Source organism: Pyxicephalus adspersus, chromosome Z, assembly GCF_032062135.1.
Source record: "Pyxicephalus adspersus chromosome Z, UCB_Pads_2.0, whole genome shotgun sequence".
NCBI classification, from domain to species: Eukaryota; Metazoa; Chordata; class Amphibia; order Anura; family Pyxicephalidae; genus Pyxicephalus; species Pyxicephalus adspersus.
Window position 1 is genome coordinate 60445666 of NC_092871.1, and position 19300 is coordinate 60464965.

Sequence of the window (19300 nt, forward strand, 5' to 3'; positions counted from 1 at the left end):
GAGTTGCAGCGAATTAAAGAAGAACCCTTTAACCAATTTTCTTTAAAACTTCCGGAGAAATTGTATAAACTCCAGAGCATGGATCTCTCAAGGATTTTGTCTGATCCCCATGCTTTTATGGATAAATGACAGGTAAATCTACACAGAGCAAACTGGGGATTTTTTTACATTCTTTTGTATCTAGGAGCTGATTTTTTTTCTGGGTTCTGTTTTGCCCAATGGTTGCATGTTCTGGAGATGGCGAAACACAGGTACTCATTTTTTCATATAAGGTTCAAATCTATTTCAATGTTACAGTCCTGGTAAATCAGGTAAAGAGTTTTTGTTTTACTTAAACTTCATTGCAGTAACATGGTCTTTTAGATGCAGAAGCCACTTAGATCTCAAAAACAATTCTGGAACTTACATGGTCAGCAAGGGTGCCACATTCAACTCTACCCACAGTAAGGTGATTTTTTTTTCGCCTGTGTTTTATGTAGACTGTTGACATTAAAGACCAACTTTGGGATTACCAGCCATCATCCCCTCACCCTACCCCAGCTTTGTACTCCATATATTATTTTATGCTCTGCATTTGTATCTAGGACTGTTTACAATTTTGGCAAAATAAACTATTGATAACCCAAAAAAAAAATATTTGAATTACAAAGGTTCCCTGGTTGGCTATGTCATCATCAAGCAATATCAGTGTTCTCCCCAGAAATTTTCAGCCAGATGGTGGGAAGCTGTAGCCGGGTGATAAAAAAAAGTGGGCGGGGCAAGACAGCAAATTTCGTGCTCCAAGTTATTTAGGCCACAGGTATCCAGTAACCTCTAATATTGTAACAGTGTTTTCTACCTACCCCCTATACTTTGTTCCAACTTACCAATGCCTGGGTTGTTAGAATGTCCAATTTTTTCATGTTTTTGTATTATGCCCCAACTGTTCAGTGCTGTGTGTTTAAATCCATCTGTCTAGTGTTCCATATTTAATGATGTAATTTTTGTGGCATAACAAGTTAGACTTAGTTCACATTAGCACTAAAAAACTGCTAGGCACCTTGGATTGGTAACAGGAGGTAAGTGCTGGGCTTTTTAAGGCCTAGCAGTTTTACAAGCAGCAGTGGTTCCTGATGAGAGGAAGGTGAGGGGTAAACGCAGCAAATGCAACCTTCTGCCAGATGTCACCTTCTAGCACTAAATTTAGGTAATGCAAAACTTTTGTGATAAAAAAAAAAAAATTCACTTGATCTGTCTGCAAACTGAGCCCAATGAGTCCCACACTTGCTCCTCTTCTTTCTTTCCAACGCTCACTGCTCCATCAAGTGCTGATTTATTTGATGCGCAAAAGGGGCATCCTGCAGTCACTGGGTATATGTGACACAAATACCCCAAGAGGCTTTGGAATTACCCTACAGTCTTTACCACCATGGCAGTAAAGACAGAAGGGGAGGGGCCCTCCACCCAAAAAACATAAAACATTTTTTTTATAAAAAAAGGGGACGTCACCCTTTATATAATGTTAAAATGTGGTGATGCTTTAAGAGTGTGATGTGATGGCAGATGGAGGCAGAACAGCCAATGTCCTCCTCTCATCACTGAACAATTCTATGGGCAAAAAAAAAAATGCCTGTGAAAATTATCCACCCCCAGTGTGATAGCTGTGTGTGTGTAAAGTCTGCTTGTCATTCTGCAGCCTAACAACTCACCGTGTTCAATTTTTCAGATCTCCTAAATTGTTGGTTGTAATGATTTGAGAATTTTAGGGTACACAGGGTAGCCTCATAGCTACTAATGACCAAAATTTCTTTAAACTTTTTCAAGAAATAGGGATCACGAGTTTAAAAACCTGTGGATATTAAACATTTGAGGTTGCTGTTTCATAAGAAAGTGCACCAAGGAGCCCAAAATTGAAAATGCGAATCAAGGACCCCCAGGGGCCACATACATATCAGGGAGCATTGGGGTGGGACCCCTAAATTTATACCTACCTTTCACAAAACTATTATTGTAATACTGTTCTGTCCTTTCTGTTTCTGTTCTTTAAACTCCAATTTAATGGAAAATGTAAATCCAAAAATGTAGGTGCAAGTGGGGGACACATGTAAAACCCCCCTAAAATTTCATTAGCATATTTTAGAACAAAAAAAAAAACTCTGCTCATCAAACTATCTGCTTCCCTACCTTGAACCCTAATTTCTCTAGAACAGAGAGGTGCAGGTAAACAAAATTATAGTTGAAAGTGGGTGCACTTTGGCTAACACCTCCTAAACTTTCATCTCTATGGCATCATTACAACATAAACTGTGCCCATCAAAACACATTGCCTTGTTACACATAGCTGTACCCTACCAGTACCTGAACACAAATTTTGTTTTGATGGGTAGAATTTTTGATGTTCTAATGATACCATAGAGATAAACCTTTAGGTGGTGTTAGCCACAGACGTTCCGCACACATTTTCTGTTTCCTACACCTTCCAATTGCAGATAAATTGGGGTTCAAGTGGTAGAAGTGCGCAGTGCGTTTGCCAAGTAAAAAAATTTTAGGGGGGGGGGGGGGGGTACCACACTACACCTACATTTTCAGTTTTGAACACTCCACCATTCTAGGGAAATTGGGATTCAAAGGGGAGAAGCAGACGGTAATTTAGTATGACAGTTAAAGATTTATGACAGGTAGGCAATAATTTAGGGGCCCATCCCAATGCTTCTTGCTATGTAGGTGACCCTGGGGGTCCCCAATTTGCATTTTCAATTAAGGACTCCTGGAAGCACTTGGTTTTGAAACAGGAACTCCAATGCAGCATTTGAAACATCAGCTAGCTTTTACCAAAAAGCGTTACCAAAAGTATGTCTTTTGGGTGGTTCTTTTCCTAAAAAAGGAAAAGGAAACTTTTTTTTAGCACTGGATACAGAAGGGAAGGGATACAGACAATCCTATAATTGGTGATACTCATTCCAGAGACAACTCTGCAGGATAAAAATGTCCATTTAGGAGATCTCTTCTTATTTCTGTTTACATCTCTGGAACACAAAGTTAGGGGAAATCTTTCATAGAGAGCAAATAATACTCAGGTAACCCTTCTTTGCTCCATTTAAGTTTAGGCTTCACATACCTTTAATTATCTAAATTATATACAATTTCCCTGCAGTCTCAGGAGTGGTGAATAAGCTGTTAGTACTGCACACTGGATGGACAGTCATCCATATCTGTCTTTTGAACAAAACTAATCACATAAAAAGAACTGCTGGAAATTGTGGTTTAACCCATTGACTTGTCTCAGATGTAAAAAATTAAGTCAAACTGCTATTTATGACTAGATGACTGAATCACTGAAAGCATTGTTGTATGGTGCATGCACCATAGAAAAAGTAACCAACATCCCTAATAATAAATAAATATATATATATATATATATATATATCTTTATACATCACCCACAACAGATTTGCATAACAAAATTCCATTCTATTGCTGTGAGCAACAGGTGGACAAGTCACCAACTCATGTGCTCATACACAGCAACTACTATGCAGTACAAATAATACTTTGCTGTAAATGAGAAAAGATCTGTATAAGCACTCTGGGATATATTTCTGAAATGCTTTTAGCAAGTACAATGTTAAAATGGACACGTCTCAAGCTGTCCTTGCTGCTTGGGTACTGACCTGTTCGTGCCTAGGCAAAGAGAGACCAAGGGGCAGGGATGAATTGGTGTCTTGAGGCAGCTGCTCTGTCTATTCCTGCCTCTATATATAGCTGCCTACTGTAGTGCATGATGGGAGAAGGATCTCCCTGCATTATCACAGTCTGTAAAGGACAGCAGTCTCCCAAGATGTGACCTGCATACTGATGTGAGGAGGACAGGAGGGGAAAGAGGAGGGGAATACTGAAAAGCTTTGCACTGGTTGAATGATCCATTCATTCTCCTAGATAGCAAGGCAAAAATGTTGTAGCTAATATTAAGAAATTAATGTTATGGCATGCTATGCTTGTCATGTGAACTGCAGAGCTGCAAATAATTCTGGTTGTGTCTTCTTATGAAATATTCCAAGAGGGCAGACAGACTGCATAAAGAATACTGTTTGAAAATGTGTAAAAACATTTTTCAAGAAAAGTATTTTGGTAACGTGCTTCTTCATGATACAATGCCAGAGTAGTATATAGAAGAACAGGGCACACTTCTACTTAATACAAACAGTAAAGAACAAAATACAAAAATAAAATCTATAGTATCAGACTCATGTAATAAAGAGTATTAGGACAGAGTGTACCACATGTAAAAAATAAAGCATGACATACACACAATATAGAGTAACAGTTGTTATATACAGAATAGTGAATGAAAGAGATAAGTACAAAATTTTGAGAAACAGAAATATGTACAAAATGCCATGATATATATATGTGTGCAGAATACATGGTCACAAAAGTATGTACAGAATACATAATAAAAAGAAGTGTGTACAGAAGACGGAATAACAGTATGTATGTAGAGAATACAAAGCAAAGCATGTGCACAGAGGGACAGAATAGTGTACATAATATATGGTAACACAAGTATGTACAGAAGAGTATATCATATAGAGTAATAGAAGTATGTACAAAATACAAAGTGACAAGAGAGATCCTGTGCACAACAGGAAGAGTACATGTACAAAAAGGAGAGTAGAATAGGTGTGTACAGAATGAATAATAACAGTACATGCTTCTATCACTCTGTATATAGAAACAAACTAATGCCTCATTCATACTGTATACAGTGTGCTGTGGTATACTGTGCTTTAAATAGTGTGCAATTTGCAAGTACATGATACATGGAATGTGAGATATTCTCACTACCCTGTTTCCCCGATTATAAGGCACTGTCTTATATTTTTTGAAATGCCAAAATACGCCCTAGGTCTTATTTTCAGGGGGATGTCTTCTTTTTCCATGAAGAAGACTACAGTACACATTTATTGTTGAAAATCACTCATGTGCCATTTGTGCCATTGATTGTCCCCTTCTGATCACTCTGTGCCATTGATTGTCCCCATCTGTTCACTGACTTACCTTTTTTTCTACTGTATGGCCGGGTAACTACGTTAGGGCAGGGATCAGCAGCTTGCTTCCTGGTGCAGAATCGTGTGGGAGTGTGTGCCGGCTTGTTACTTTCAGTTTCGCTCTGCACTGCAGCCAGCATTGAGGAGACACACACAGTATCAGGTATCGGAGGATGTCTTATTCGCGGGTGAGTGCCTTATTTTATTTATTTTAGCAAAAATCGGGGGTGGCTTATTTGATGGGGATGCCTTATAATCGGGGAAACACAGTATATCTGATGCATTGCTCTGCGTTGCTTCAAAGCACTGCTACATGCATTTTTGTCTGTTTTGTGTGCTGCCTAATTCAATGTAATGAATAAGGTCAATGTCACAACAGATTGTCTCAAGGTTGTCTCAGGTGGCTGTGGGATGCACATATTGCAGTGTAACACAGGGCAATGCATACTTTTATGTGTTTTATTATTTATTTATTAGTATGTAATCAAGTGGGTATTTGCCTATTGATTACATACTACATACCGAGTACCCATGTATTACTCCCTTTCAATTTCAACATAGTTTACTTACATTTCTTGTTTATATACACTGTTTGCCATAGTATATATATACTAATATCTATTCCTACACATGTAACATACTTTCAAAACAAAATAGCATACAATGTAATATAATATTTTATATATTTTATGTTTCATTTAAGTTTATTGTCATTTTGTATACCAATAGTATTCACTTTTGTTTATATATTGATACTAGTTATTGTCTCAAGCTCCCCTGAGGAAGCCAAATGAGCGAAACGTGTCAGGATTAAGAGACTCATGAAACATGAGTCTGCTATAAACAGTCCATTCCAGCAGGACCTATAAAAATAAATTTTTGTGTTTTTTAGAAAATATATAGGAATATTTGTTTATTTTCTTGTTCCTTCAAAGACCCCCCACTTATTGGAGGGGGTAGGGATTCTAAAATTTGTATTGATACATGGAGTGAAGTTAACGTTAGATCAACAATCTTAAAAAAATATTTTTATTAAATTTATTATCTTGCCAAAAAAAAGCGTCTCTGTTTGCTGTCCTTGTCTATTTGTACAGAATACCAAACACGCGTGCAAACTTTAGAGTATTAAAATAAAATTCCCAACAGAAAAAGATGTGTGTACAGAATAGACTAATAGAAAATAATTTTCTGTACAAATTTCTGTCATTGAAATGCATTGACCAGGAAAATTCTCCAATGGATAAGTTTTCACTGAATGTCAGATTCACTGCTATAAATACCCCCTTTTGTTTTGGGTAAACCTAAAATGTAGTTCACAACCATGATTTAAACTCTTAGATTGTAAACTGTTCTGGGCAGGGTTCTCTCCTTCTGCTGTGTCATTGTTTGTATCTGTCTGTCATTAGCACCCCCTATTTAATGTACAGCTTGCGTAATATGTTGGTGCTATATAAATACAGTTTATTATTATTAAAAAAATTATAATAAAAAATTATCAAGGCAGTGATTTAATTTTTGATCTGCAATCTATAGAAACCAAATATATCCCGATTTACCATAACCAAAATACTACATCTTAGGGCCTGACCTCCACATGCATCAGGTTTGTGATTACAGCTGCTTAAGTACAGAATTAGAAAGAACAGAAATAACTATACACAAAAATAACTTACATTAACCAAAGTTAGAACACAGGCATTATCTCCTCTCACATCAACTAACATTATAGATGGGCCTAAATCACGCTGCATATCTATGCCCAAACATGACCAAGTACAACTAGAGGCTTCTGTATGAAACCAAAGCATGTACTTAATACAGTTACTTTCTTTATTTTTCATGAGGCTGGAATCAAAACTTTTATTGCATGTAGAGAGTATTGAATGCACTTCAGTTGGGCAGTGCTATGTTTTTTTTTTTTTATTAACAATGTTGTATTGATATGCATTTCTTTCCCCAGCAGAAGCAAACTTTTTTTTAGTTTTTCTTAACCCATACCAATGTGTTTGTTCATACTGATGAAGAAAATTAAATATTATATCTATTCTATTGATTTTACTATTGATTTGGGTTGATTAAATACTTTACCCAATGGATGACTCGTTCTCCTATTAGAGTGGTTTGAGGGGACGCTAGTACTGCCAGTGTGTGTTCTAGATATTCTTGGAATTTGTGTTTGTGTGATAGTGGTTATCAATTAGCCTTGGCAGATGATGATCATTTGGAAGTCAGTTTGAGGCTGGCTACTAGCAACTACTGTCTGGACTATGCAACTTTGGCTGATTCCATTCAGTTTAAGACGTCACTGGAATAAGGTAATGGCCAGAAATGTACAGAATTGTATTGTGCCATACATGTTCATGCTGTTATGCAAGGTAAAAAAGCATTCTCGGTATATATATATATATATATATATATATATATATATATATATATATATACCTATATATATATAACTATATATATATAACTGTTGGAAAAAACAGATTTCAATTTTCCATTGGATTGGTCATGCACTTAGCAACACAGCCCAAAATATCTTGGTCTGCTAGATATGGGTAATATTTTTATTAATAAACAGAATTTATATAGCGCCAACATATTGTGCAACACTGTAAATGAAATAGGTGTTGCAAATGACAAACACAGACAGCGACACAGGAGGAGGAGAAGACCCTGCCCCAAAGGGCTTACAATCTAGGAGGTGGGGGAAGAAATGCACAATAGGAGGGGATTGATTAATAATTATATTTATTTTTTGAAGGGGAAAAAAAAGGGTGCAGCATTTCTGCCGCGACGATCAAAACATAATACAACACAAAGCGTCCCGGGATACCCATGTCACACATCCCGGGAGGCTCTTGGCTGCTCCTTTTTATTTTCCTCCATTATTAACAACAACAATTATAGTGATTCCGTTCAGGACGCTTTTACAGTCAAAGCCACTAATTCTCTAATTGGAATGTATTACTTATTAGTAAATGACTGAGAATCATTTGAGCATCTTTATCACCTATTGATTAATATAAACATCCTAAAAAGTGCCACATCGTCAGCCAAGGATAAAATGGCTCCCTTGGCAATCATGAGGTGGGGGTGGCAAATGCAGAGTTATCCAACTTTCTGCATCCCAGCCATTAGGTCTGATTTATTAAAGTTCTTCAAGATGGAAATCTTGAAGAATGACATATTCAGATAGACTATCTTGGGAGAAACTGCAAAACTTGAATAGACCTGGTCTGGGATTGAAAACATTTGCCAACTAATACCAAATGATTTTTAAATCTATTCTAGGTTTGCTAGATCACCCAGGTTTTAGCATGATAGTCTATCTTCTCCAGTCATAGAGAGCTTTAATAAATCAGACCTATTCTGTCCACTGAAGCCCTGAGCAATTGTCCAGTTTGCCCTACCCTAAAACTGATTCTTTCATCTGCAAGCTACACAGCATTGCACTGGAAAGATCAGTCAGTAAAAATAAATACAAAAGTGACAGAGAGCTTGCATAACTCATTCTCAATCACTCATGGCAATGATCAAGAATAACTGGCAGATGACCAAGGAAAAACTGTATTCAGCAGTTATGGTTTATCATTTTATATCAGTTAATAGCAAGCAAAAACAGCTCAACCAGGTCAACCACTGAGAAACAGTGTTAGGGACCTACAGCTAGCAGACAGCAGCAGATAGGAGGATTTTAGGCATCAGAATGTAGCTGGGGAAAGCAAATGGCAAATAAAATCCAATACAATAATTTCTACTTCCAAGCAGGCCTGGTCAGGAGGAAGTGTAAAAGGCATAGGGACGATCTCCCATATGTAACTCAAATCTTATTGTAAGGAAAAGAAATCAATAATTTCAAGCAATGCTGGTAATTTTGAATATGCAATCACATCATTAGTGTTTATTTCTGCAAGGCTGCACAGTCAACAGGTTCCCATGGTAGTTGAAAACTGAATATATTGTTGGTGTGTGTATAGCGTAAAAAAACTGTAAATGAATAAATATAAATATATATATAAAAAAAATATAAATATATATATATATATATATATATATATATATATATATATTGTATATATACATATGGTATACAGAAACAGAAAAAGGCGTATCGATATCCAAGTCTACCATAAAGAGAAGACTGCATGAAAGTAAGTACAGAGGGTGCACTGCAAGGTGCAAGCCACTCATAAGCCTCAAGAATAAAAAGGCTACATAAAGCAAGCAGCCTCTGGTAAAGCACCAGGTCCAGATGGGTTTACCTTAGTATATTAAAAGAGATTTTTCTCTGTTTTAGGGCCCCACTTGGTAATGGTGATGAATGCTATTTTACAAGGATAAGCATTGCCCACTGATACGTTGGCGGCGCACTTATATGTACTTCTGAAACCTGATAAAGATCCCCAATCTTGCCCCAGTTACCGCCCAATTTCTTTAATAAACTGCGGTTTAAAAGTATTCACCAGCATACTGGCTAGTCGGCTGACACCAGTACTAAGTAAACTTATTCATCCTGATCAGAGTGGTTTTCTGCCACTGAAAGAGACTAGGGACAATCATAGATTACTCTCGTAGCCGGCAATTGCTATTTATGCTTCTCCCCACAGATGCGAAGAAAGCATTCGACCGAGTAGATTGGTCTTTTCTTCTCACCACATTAGAATTTAGGGCTGCCTGAGAGGTTTTTACAGTCTGTTAGAGGCTTATACACCACCCTACCAGCCGGAGTGCGCATAAACGGGGAACTCTCACAACCGTTCAATATCACAAATGGAACAAGACAGGGATGCCCCTTGTCTCCATTGTTATTTATTTTACCTTGGAAGCCCTTTTTGAGACATGTCTGTTCCAATAGGAATATAAAAGGAGTCCAAGACGATCATTCTGAACACAAGGTGGCAGTGTATGGCGACGACCTGTTATTTTATATCTCTTACCCAGCCACGACCCTTCCTAATCTGCTAGAAGAACTTCGTACATATGCAGATTTATCAAAATATAGAATTAATCTCCAGAAGTCAGAGGCTTTGAATGTTACCATCCCTAGACAAACTCAATTGGCTCTAACACTGTCTTTCCCTTTTAGCTGTGCGTCTACTTCCATTAAGTACCTAGGTACACAGACACCTGCTGATTTGTCACGTATTGTGGAACTTAACTTTTTGCTGCTCCCAAACCGTGTTAGGAGGGACCTCCAGAAATGGCGTCAAACGGCCTTTACATGGTTTGGGAGGTGTAATATAGTGAAAATTAACTTGATACCCAGAGTGTTATATATGTTACAGGCACTCCCGGTACATGTTCCTTTGCATATCATGAGTAAATCCGAGACTCTCCTTGGATAGGAGTTAAACTGTAAGACTTCCAAAGGCAAAAGTAGGTATGGCATTTCCAGACCAAATCTTATATCAACAGGCAGTCCACTTGACTTGGTTGTTGGACTGGTGTACTAACAATGGCTCTAAACTCTGCATAAGCTTGGAAGATGCTCTGTCACCGACACCAATTGATGCTTTGGCATTGTTGCACCTCAAGATTGTTTATGAATAATATATGTATGTATAGGTATGTGTGCGGGGATATATGTATATAGTACACTGTAGGATAAATCCTAATAGTTAGACTGTATCTAAGTAACATGAAACAATACAGGAATACAGCGCAGGAATGTTGTGGGTAAACATGAAACCCGTTTTATCTTTGTACTGGCCTCTGGCCCTCCTAGATGGTCTCCAAGTCCAGGACTTCACAGAAGTAACAAACGGGATACAACAGCTGCCAGGAGACAAGACCTATTTTCCCATAACAAACAGATCACCAATATGGCCTTCAAGGGGCAATAAATCCATCCACCTGAGTAAACAGAAGATGGAGGCATAATTGAACAGATGGATTGGGGTGATGACCCAGCTGGACATTTATAGACGACTAAACATAGATTCCAGCTTGAGATTCATAAAGCAAATTTAGTTGGGAGGTCCATCAAACTACAGTAACCAATCCCAATATAGCTGGGTGAGTGTCAACTGATGGTCATCACACAGAACACACTCACCAACCAATCCAAGAGTCCCTAATGTTATCTAATGGGAGTGAACTATATAAAAGGGGAGCTGGAATAATAGAGAAGGAAACTTTTTAGGCAATCAGGCTCCTGGGGTATCAATCACTATCTTTACAGGTAGCTATAACACATTCCTGAATTGCATTCTTATATTGTTCAGTATATGTCTATGGTATTATTGTTATATTGTCTTGATGTATTGTGTACTAAGTAGTTACTAGATGATTACAGGGGTTACTACTAATAACTTTATGTCCAAGTGATATGTATATATATATTATTGGTTGAAGTTCCTGTGTTTAGATATCTGACAATATTGCTGTGTACTTCACCTTGTTTTGCTAATTAAACTGTTTGAGTGACTATCATATTAAGCTATCATTTGTGCATGAACCTTCTTTTATTGAATATCTATATGCATTGATAGGGGATATAATTTCCATATTTATGCAGATAAATATTCCTAAAACAACAGGCATGGGCCCCAAGTACGGTTAAAGCTTCTATTATGCAACACCCTCGGATTGGGACGGCTCTTAAAGTAGTCTCTCGGTTTTTCTCCTCTCAAAAGGTAGTTGATTATCCATCTCCATTGTCTCCCATACTGGGATGTACAGAGTTTCCATCTGAGATCTCCCAATAGGGAATTTTTCACCAGTGGCGTGCCAGGGGTGTTTACAGGGCATTTCATTTTCTACAGGATAGGTCATGGTATTCCTTGCCTGAGTTGCAACGTGCTAAGGAGTTGCCCTCTTTAGATCCCTGGCAATGTATACAACTTACTTATGAGTTACGCGCTCTTCCATAGCCAGCAACCTTTTGGCACTCCTTGTTCCCTTTGGAATCCCTGTGTTTAGCGGGGAATCCCCGGAAAGGTTCATTGTCGTACTCGAACCAGGCACTGTTAGCTGTACATGCACCCGAAACTCCTGGCTTTGTGACCTGGTGGGAGACAGACTTGAAAGTCAAATTTTCGGAAACTCAAAAGGATATGTTAGTTCACTTTAGCCACAAGGTTGCAGTTTGCAATAAATAGAGGAATATCAAGCTGGCCACTCGGTGGTTTGGAACACCCTCTAAATTGGCTAAGATCTACCCCCATACTGACAATATCTGCTGGAGATGTGGATCGGCTCCTGGTACGTTAGTGCATATTTTCTGGGAGTGGCCTTCTTTGTCTACTTACTGGTCCTCGATGGCAGACCTTGTCCATAAGCTCACAGATATTAATAATAAAGATAAACCCGCTTTGGCATTACTTTATGGCATACAAAACATGTATACAAAAAGGCATACAAAAACTCTTTATTACGACATTTCTTGAATGCTGCAAAGGCATGCATTCCTGCAAAGTGGAAGTGTGACAAACCGCCAACCTTTGGGCACTGGCTAATGAGGGTGGCAGATGTTTACCTTATGGAAGACATGATGACAGCTGGGACAGATCAGATCAATAAATTTATCCGGACCTGGTATTACTGGGTTCAGTTTAGTTCATCTGCAGAGTATGGTAGATTGGCCGGTGACTCTTTTTGTGAAGAGTGAGTTAATGTGTTTGATCGTAAAGACTGAACTGACAAATTAAGTCGGGAACCCCCCCTAACACATTAAGTCGGGCCCCCCCCCCCCATCACCAGACCCTCCTCTCTATTCATTTTCTTTCCTTTTTTCTTCTTTTCCTTCTGCAAATATATATATAAAAAACTGAGATACCGGGGTTTCTCTTTATTTTACTATTTCATCATTGCAATATCCTAATGTGTTTGTGTATTTGTCTTGTGTATTCTCAGGACATTGTTTTCATATTGGTTTTTCGTGCATTGTGTAACATGCCATTTTATTATTATATAACCCTTGGAATATCTTTCCTTCTGCAAATATATATAAAAAACTGAGATACTGGAGTTTCTCTTTATTTTACTATTTCATCATTGCATTATCTTAATGTGTTTGTGTATTTGTCTTGTGTATTCCCAGGACATTGTTTTCATATTGGTTTTTCATGAATTGTGTAACATGCCATTTTATTGTTATGTAACCCTTGAAATATCTCAATAAAAAAAATTTTCAAAAAAAAAAAAAAGAATAGAAAGGCTAGATTGGACTTTGCTCAAAAACATCTAAAAAAGCCAGCACAGTTCTGGAAAAACATTCTTTGGACAGATGAAACCAAGATCAACCTTTACCAAAATGATGACAAGAAAAAAGTATGGAGAAGGCATGGAACAGCTCATGATCCAAAGCATACCACATCATCTGTAAAACATGGCACAGACAGTGTGATGGCTTGGGTGTGCATGGCTGCCAGTGGCACTGGGCCACCAGTGTTTATCGATGATGTGACACAGCACAGAAGGAGCTGAATGAATTCTGAGGTGTTCAGAGACATACTGTCTGCTCAAATCCAGCTAAATGCAGTCAAATTGATGGGGAGGCGTTTCATAATATAGATGGACAATGACCCAAAACATACAGCCAAAGCAACCCAGGAGTTTATTAAAGCGAAGAAGTGGAATATACTTGAATGGCCAAGTCAGTCACCTGATCTGAACCTAGTTGAGCATGCATTTCACTTGTTGAAGACTAAACTTCAGACAGAAAGGCCCACAAACAAACAGCAACTGAAAGCCGCTGCAGTAAAGGTCTGGCGGAACATTAAAAAGGAGGAAACCCAGCATCTGGTGATGTCCATGAGTTCAAGACTACAGGCTGTCATTGCCAGCAAATGGTTTTCCACCAAGTATTAGAAATGAACATTTTATTTTCAGCTTTTTATTTGTCCAATTACTTTTGAGCCCCTGAAATGAAGTGATTGTGTTAAAAAAAGGCTTTAGTTCCTCACAATTTTTTGCAATTTTTTTTGTTCAACCCACTGAATTTATTCAACCCACTGCAGTTCAACCGTATCTGAGTTGTTTCATTTAAAAAAAAAATGTGGTATTATACAGAACCAAAATAGAAAAATTATTGTCTCTGTCCAAATATTTATGGTCCTAACTGTATATATATGCTGTTTATCTGTGTGTGTGTGTGTGTGTGTGTGTGTGTGGTGGGGTAAATGCATAAATGTAAGCCATGGGTGGTTGTATAAAGTGCGTAGTCAGATAAGAGCATTGGTAAACAGTCTCCCAGATTTTGAAAGATTTGTTAAGGCCTGCACCAATCAGATACTTTAATGCAATCAAATTACAACTGGAATGTTTAGTTATAAATGACAATCACAATTCCTACTCAATATTGTATGTTAATGTATTTTTTAATATTTTTATTGACGATTCACAATGATAAATATATATACAAACAACATCAAACAATATTAGGCAAACATATACAACTTCGTAATACAAATATAATTAAACAAAATTGTATCCAACCTGTAGGTATTTTTGTGGATGGAGACATCTCGATTAAACATAGGGAAAAAAAAATACTTGGTGAATACCACCACTTTTGGGCTGGAGTTTTCCGGCCAGAATCAAAAATATGTATTAAAATTTACTTTATTTAGAATTATAAAAATACATTGGAGAAAAAAAGCTCTATAATCATAATAACACATTTATATTCAATATTTAATCTTTATCAATATCAATTTTTAACTTTGTATAAGCATATCCTTTATTTTTACAAAATTTGGTATATACCTGGAGCTAATATATGGTAACTTTCATTTGTATGGTGGAAGGAGCTGAGGTAGACTTAGATGATAAAATAATGTGAGCTGAAGGGGACTAAAGCAATAGAAAATTAAAAAGAAATAGTTGATGGATTTAGGTCTAGCTAGCCATTTATGCAATATAGTTTTCTTGGCCACCAAAGAAAGGATAGCCAATAGATTTCTACTTCCCCTTGTGATTCTTGCACCCTGCAAATCATAAGTGCCTAAAATAGCCCATTCTGAAGTTAGATGAACATAGTTCGTCAAGTAAGAAGTAATAAAGTATGCCACCTCCTGCCTGGATCTCTTTTTTTTGGCAATTCCAAAAAGCATGGTATAAACCCGTTTGGTCTTGCGAACACTTATTAGAAAATTAGAAGTATAGTCCATCAAGTAAGCTCTTTGCGGTGAGATATATACTCCTTGATCAATTCTAAGAGTCATTTCCCTTTACATTGCTGAAGGCAGTACCGACCATGCCTTGGATAATGCTATTAAATTATCATCTGTTGATTTGTTAAGAAAATGTTCAGACCATTTAACTAGACAAGTTTTCCTGGTAGAGAAGTCCAAATTTATTTTAATGTTTTTATAATTTTCTGTTATTGCTTTTCTAAAAGGATTTCCTTTAAGCAATACAGTATCCAAGTGGTTTTTCCTATCCCGTACCGAGAGAGATTTTAATAGTCTTGAAGTATAGGACTGTAATTGCAGAAAGACATATACTGCAGATCTCAAAAAGGGATATTCAGTTACCACTGATTCAAACTGAAGAGGTTGTTGCACGTTTCTTTCTACCAGCAACCTAACAGTCAAACCATGAAAAGTCGGCCACTTCTGTAATAAAGAAAAATGAGCTAAATGTGGAGGATCCAAATTACCCCAGTATGGTAAAAAAGAGAGGAGTGACTATTTAAAAGATGTTTACGCCTAACCCAATGCCATATTATACAACAGGAAAACAGTATCGGGTTTTATATCACTTCCTCCGGTAATAATTCTTTATGCATATGTAATACGTACTTTAAATTAGTATGAGGTACAAATTATTGATCTAATGTGGAATCAGTGTACACGTTACTATCATGTAGCCAATCCCTAATATATCTCAAAATGGAAGGGGCATTATAAAATTCTATATCCGGAAAATTTACTCCTCCATTCCTCGTTGATTGTTGCAATACTGGTAGACCTGATAGAATCTGGCACATTTACCTCTCCATATAAATTCAGAGAACAACTTGTTAAAGGCTCCAAGATCCGACTTTTTAATTACTATGGGTAAAGATTGAAGAATATAAAGGAACCGTGGAAAAAGATTATTTTTTTAGATTTGTCCTTCCCAGGTATGAGAGCATAAGCTTGGACCAGTTACGTACTTGTTCAGAAAAAGCTTGAAAAATAGATTCCATATTCTGAGAATACAGTTTATAGAGGTTTTTAGTAATTTGTACTCCGGGATTTTGTATTTTCTCCCTACACCAGATAAAAGGGTAGTCTTTACTTCATACAGGTCTGACAAACCTTGTAAGATACAAAACCTTGTAAGATACAAGTTAATGGCATAACCTGAAACAGCCCCATATTGAGTAATTAGATTCAAAATAGTTGCTAAACTATGCCCCGGATTAGAAATATATACCGTATTTTTTGCCATATAAGACGCACTTTTTCTTCCCCAAAACTGGGGGGGAAAAGTTAGTGCGTCCTATACGACAAATGTGTTAAAAAAAATATTTAAAATATTATACTCACCCGATACCCGATCCTGCGTGTCTCTGGCTGCAGCGTGTCTCTCTCTTCTCTCCTCTGCCAGCATCGTGTTTTCTCCTGTCTGTAAAGCAAAGCGAAAGAAGCCGGCACAGCGCCACCTGCTGTTCCCTGTCCTAACTGCCGTACAATAGAAAAAAAGCACAGAGTGATCAGAAGGGGAGTTTGAATGACACAGTGATCAGAAAGGGAATTTGAATGGCACATGAGTGATCAGAAGGTGAATAATCTTTCAGAATCTTTTTTTCTAGATTTTCCTCCTTTAAAATTGGGTGCGTCTTATATTCCGGGGCGTCTTATACGGCGAAAAATACGGTAACAACAAATCATCAGCAAAGGCAGTGATTTTAAGAATACGTGATCCCACTGGTATACCTTTAAAATCAGATCCTCTAAGAGCTGAAGGAGAGGGTCTAGAGCCAAGTTAAATACAATTGGAGAGAGGGGACATCCTTGTCTGGTACCTCTAGAGAGTGTTATGGGCATCGACAAATCTCCATTATTAATCAATTTAGAAGATGAATCATTATATAAATATTGAATATAGGAAGAAAACACCTGTCCAAATGCCCTATTGGATAATATAGCATTAAGCAAAGGCCATTCTATTTTATCAAAAGCGTTTTCAGCATCCAAGCTTAATAACATGGATTTAGAAATCTGGGTCCTAGAGGACTGTACAGTAAGTGCAATAGCTGCTCGAATAACAATGGTCGAGTGCTTGTTATGGACAAAGCCCAACTGGTGATTAGGTAATATAGTAGGCAAAAAAATCTGCAATCTTTTTGCCATTAATTTAGCCCAAATTTTGTAATCACGATTCAACAATGAAATTGGTCTACAAGATTGGTTTTGGAATTAACGTAGTATAAGCTTCGTTAAAACCTGGAAAAGGAACTTGATGAGACAATATTTCAATATACAATTCTGCAAGTAAAGGGGTTATTGCCAGAGCTAAGATTTTTTAATATTTGGCCGAGAAGCCATCTGGACCTGGCGTTTTATTAGAAGCCAAAGTATTATTGTGGTTTTTTGATTCTGAGACTGGGGCATTAGGTTGCTCCCTATAAACTGAAGATAACTTAGACAAATTAGCTTTTTCTAGTATAGTTTGCTTTAACTGTAACTGGGGTTGAGAATCTTGAGCAGTATATACATTTTTATATTAACTTTCAAAGACCTCTAAAGTATCTTGATGAGATGTAAGAAAAGTATTAGAAAGTGGATCTTTTACTCTCAAAATATGATGCTTAGGGCCCAAGGGGTTGGCCAACCTCGACAACAACCCCTTTTTTTTAATCCCCCATATATAAAATTTATGTTTAGTATAATAAGCTTAGGTTTTCACTCTGGTATCAACAAGCAAATTCAATTGAACTACAGCTTCCTGCCAAAATTTCTTGCTTTCTCTATTGTTAGATTGAAGATACATTTTATATTGTTGCACAACCTGATCCTGAAGAGCATTATACTGTTGATAATATTCACGATTACACTTTGCTACATAAGACATATCATTTCCCCTCATAACAGCTTTCATAGTACATTGCCTGTGAATGATAAATACCCTTTACATAAAAGTGAATATGACCATGTAAATCCCATTCTCTTTTTCTTTTATAACCAACAAACACCTGCTGTCGGCGTATCCCAACAGAGGGGCACAATATTTGCAAAACATCATATAACATAAACAAACAAACAAAAAAAGTGCATTGCAGTAAACAGTAAATAAACAATTGCAACTCTTTTTTTCTTCTCATTTTTTTAAGACACTTGTGTGAAGAAATATACATCTTTATTTAATCAATTAACTTCCCTCAGAAGAAAAGGTAGGCAATTTAAGCATTTCAACTACATCAGCTATATCATCAAATAATATAACCTCCCTCTGCCAAACATCTTTCAGTTTGGCAGGGTACAAAAGAGAAAAGCAAATGCCCATATCCACCATTTGTTTACAAACTGGGGCAAAAGTCACAAAAATCACGAACCTTTCTATAGGCTCCCAACACTGTTTCCTCGTCAGTATAATGAAAAAAAGTAGCTATTACAGGTCGCGGACGTTGGGCCATAGAATGGGGTTTAGGGCCTATCTGATGAGTTCTTTCAATACTCCGTAGGGAACTAGGTGCAAGGTTCAATGCCTTCATCAAAAGGGTTGTAAGAAATTGAACCAAATCATGGCCTTTGTATGATTTGGGTACACCAATAAAGCGCAAATAGACCTCCTATTCTGATTCTCCAAATCCTCTAGTTTGCTTTTTATGGAGGCGAGTATGGTATCTTGAGCAGGAACTTTAGTATTAGATTGTAAAAGCTGATCTTCCAGGTTGCTTACTCTCTGTTCCAATTCAGTTATGCGCTGAATATTGGAGGAAATATTCGATAGTGCTGATTCAATAGATTTTTGCAAACCCTCAAATTTATTATTAAAATAAGGCAATAAGATTTTAGATACTTCAGAAGCAATTCCTGAATGATCAGGTGACCCAAGCAATGGGTCAGACCTTGATTCTTCCCCTTCTGCATATTCCATACAAAACTGATGTTGAGACATAGAAGGAGAACAAGAGGTAGGAGAACCAACTTTTAATGGAGGTTTAAGTTTTTGCTTGTTAGTGTTCTTGTGTGTAGAAGAGGACTGTTTCACAACAAATGTATCTAATATGTAGCAATGGTTAAAGTAGTACACTAAAGGCTTCAAGAAAAGGATATATAGATGTAAGTCCAATATAATTACAAACAATATAATTCCAATATAATTACAAAAAAAAA

The 19300-nt window shown here is 37.1% G+C and overlaps 2 protein-coding genes across 2 annotated transcripts in view; one reads left to right on the top strand and one right to left on the bottom strand.

The window, feature by feature from the left end:
• The window catches only part of AK1 (adenylate kinase 1), a 42015-nt gene extending 38245 nt beyond the window's left edge, over positions 1–3770 (bottom strand). Inside the window, exon 1 of the mRNA XM_072429697.1 lies at positions 3651–3770. The gene's annotated coding sequence lies outside the window, so the exon portion shown is untranslated. The remainder of the gene's footprint in view (positions 1–3650) is intronic.
• Positions 1–19300, top strand: part of CERCAM (cerebral endothelial cell adhesion molecule) — a 461142-nt gene that overhangs the window by 400534 nt on the left and 41308 nt on the right. The gene's annotated exons all lie outside the window — the stretch shown is intronic.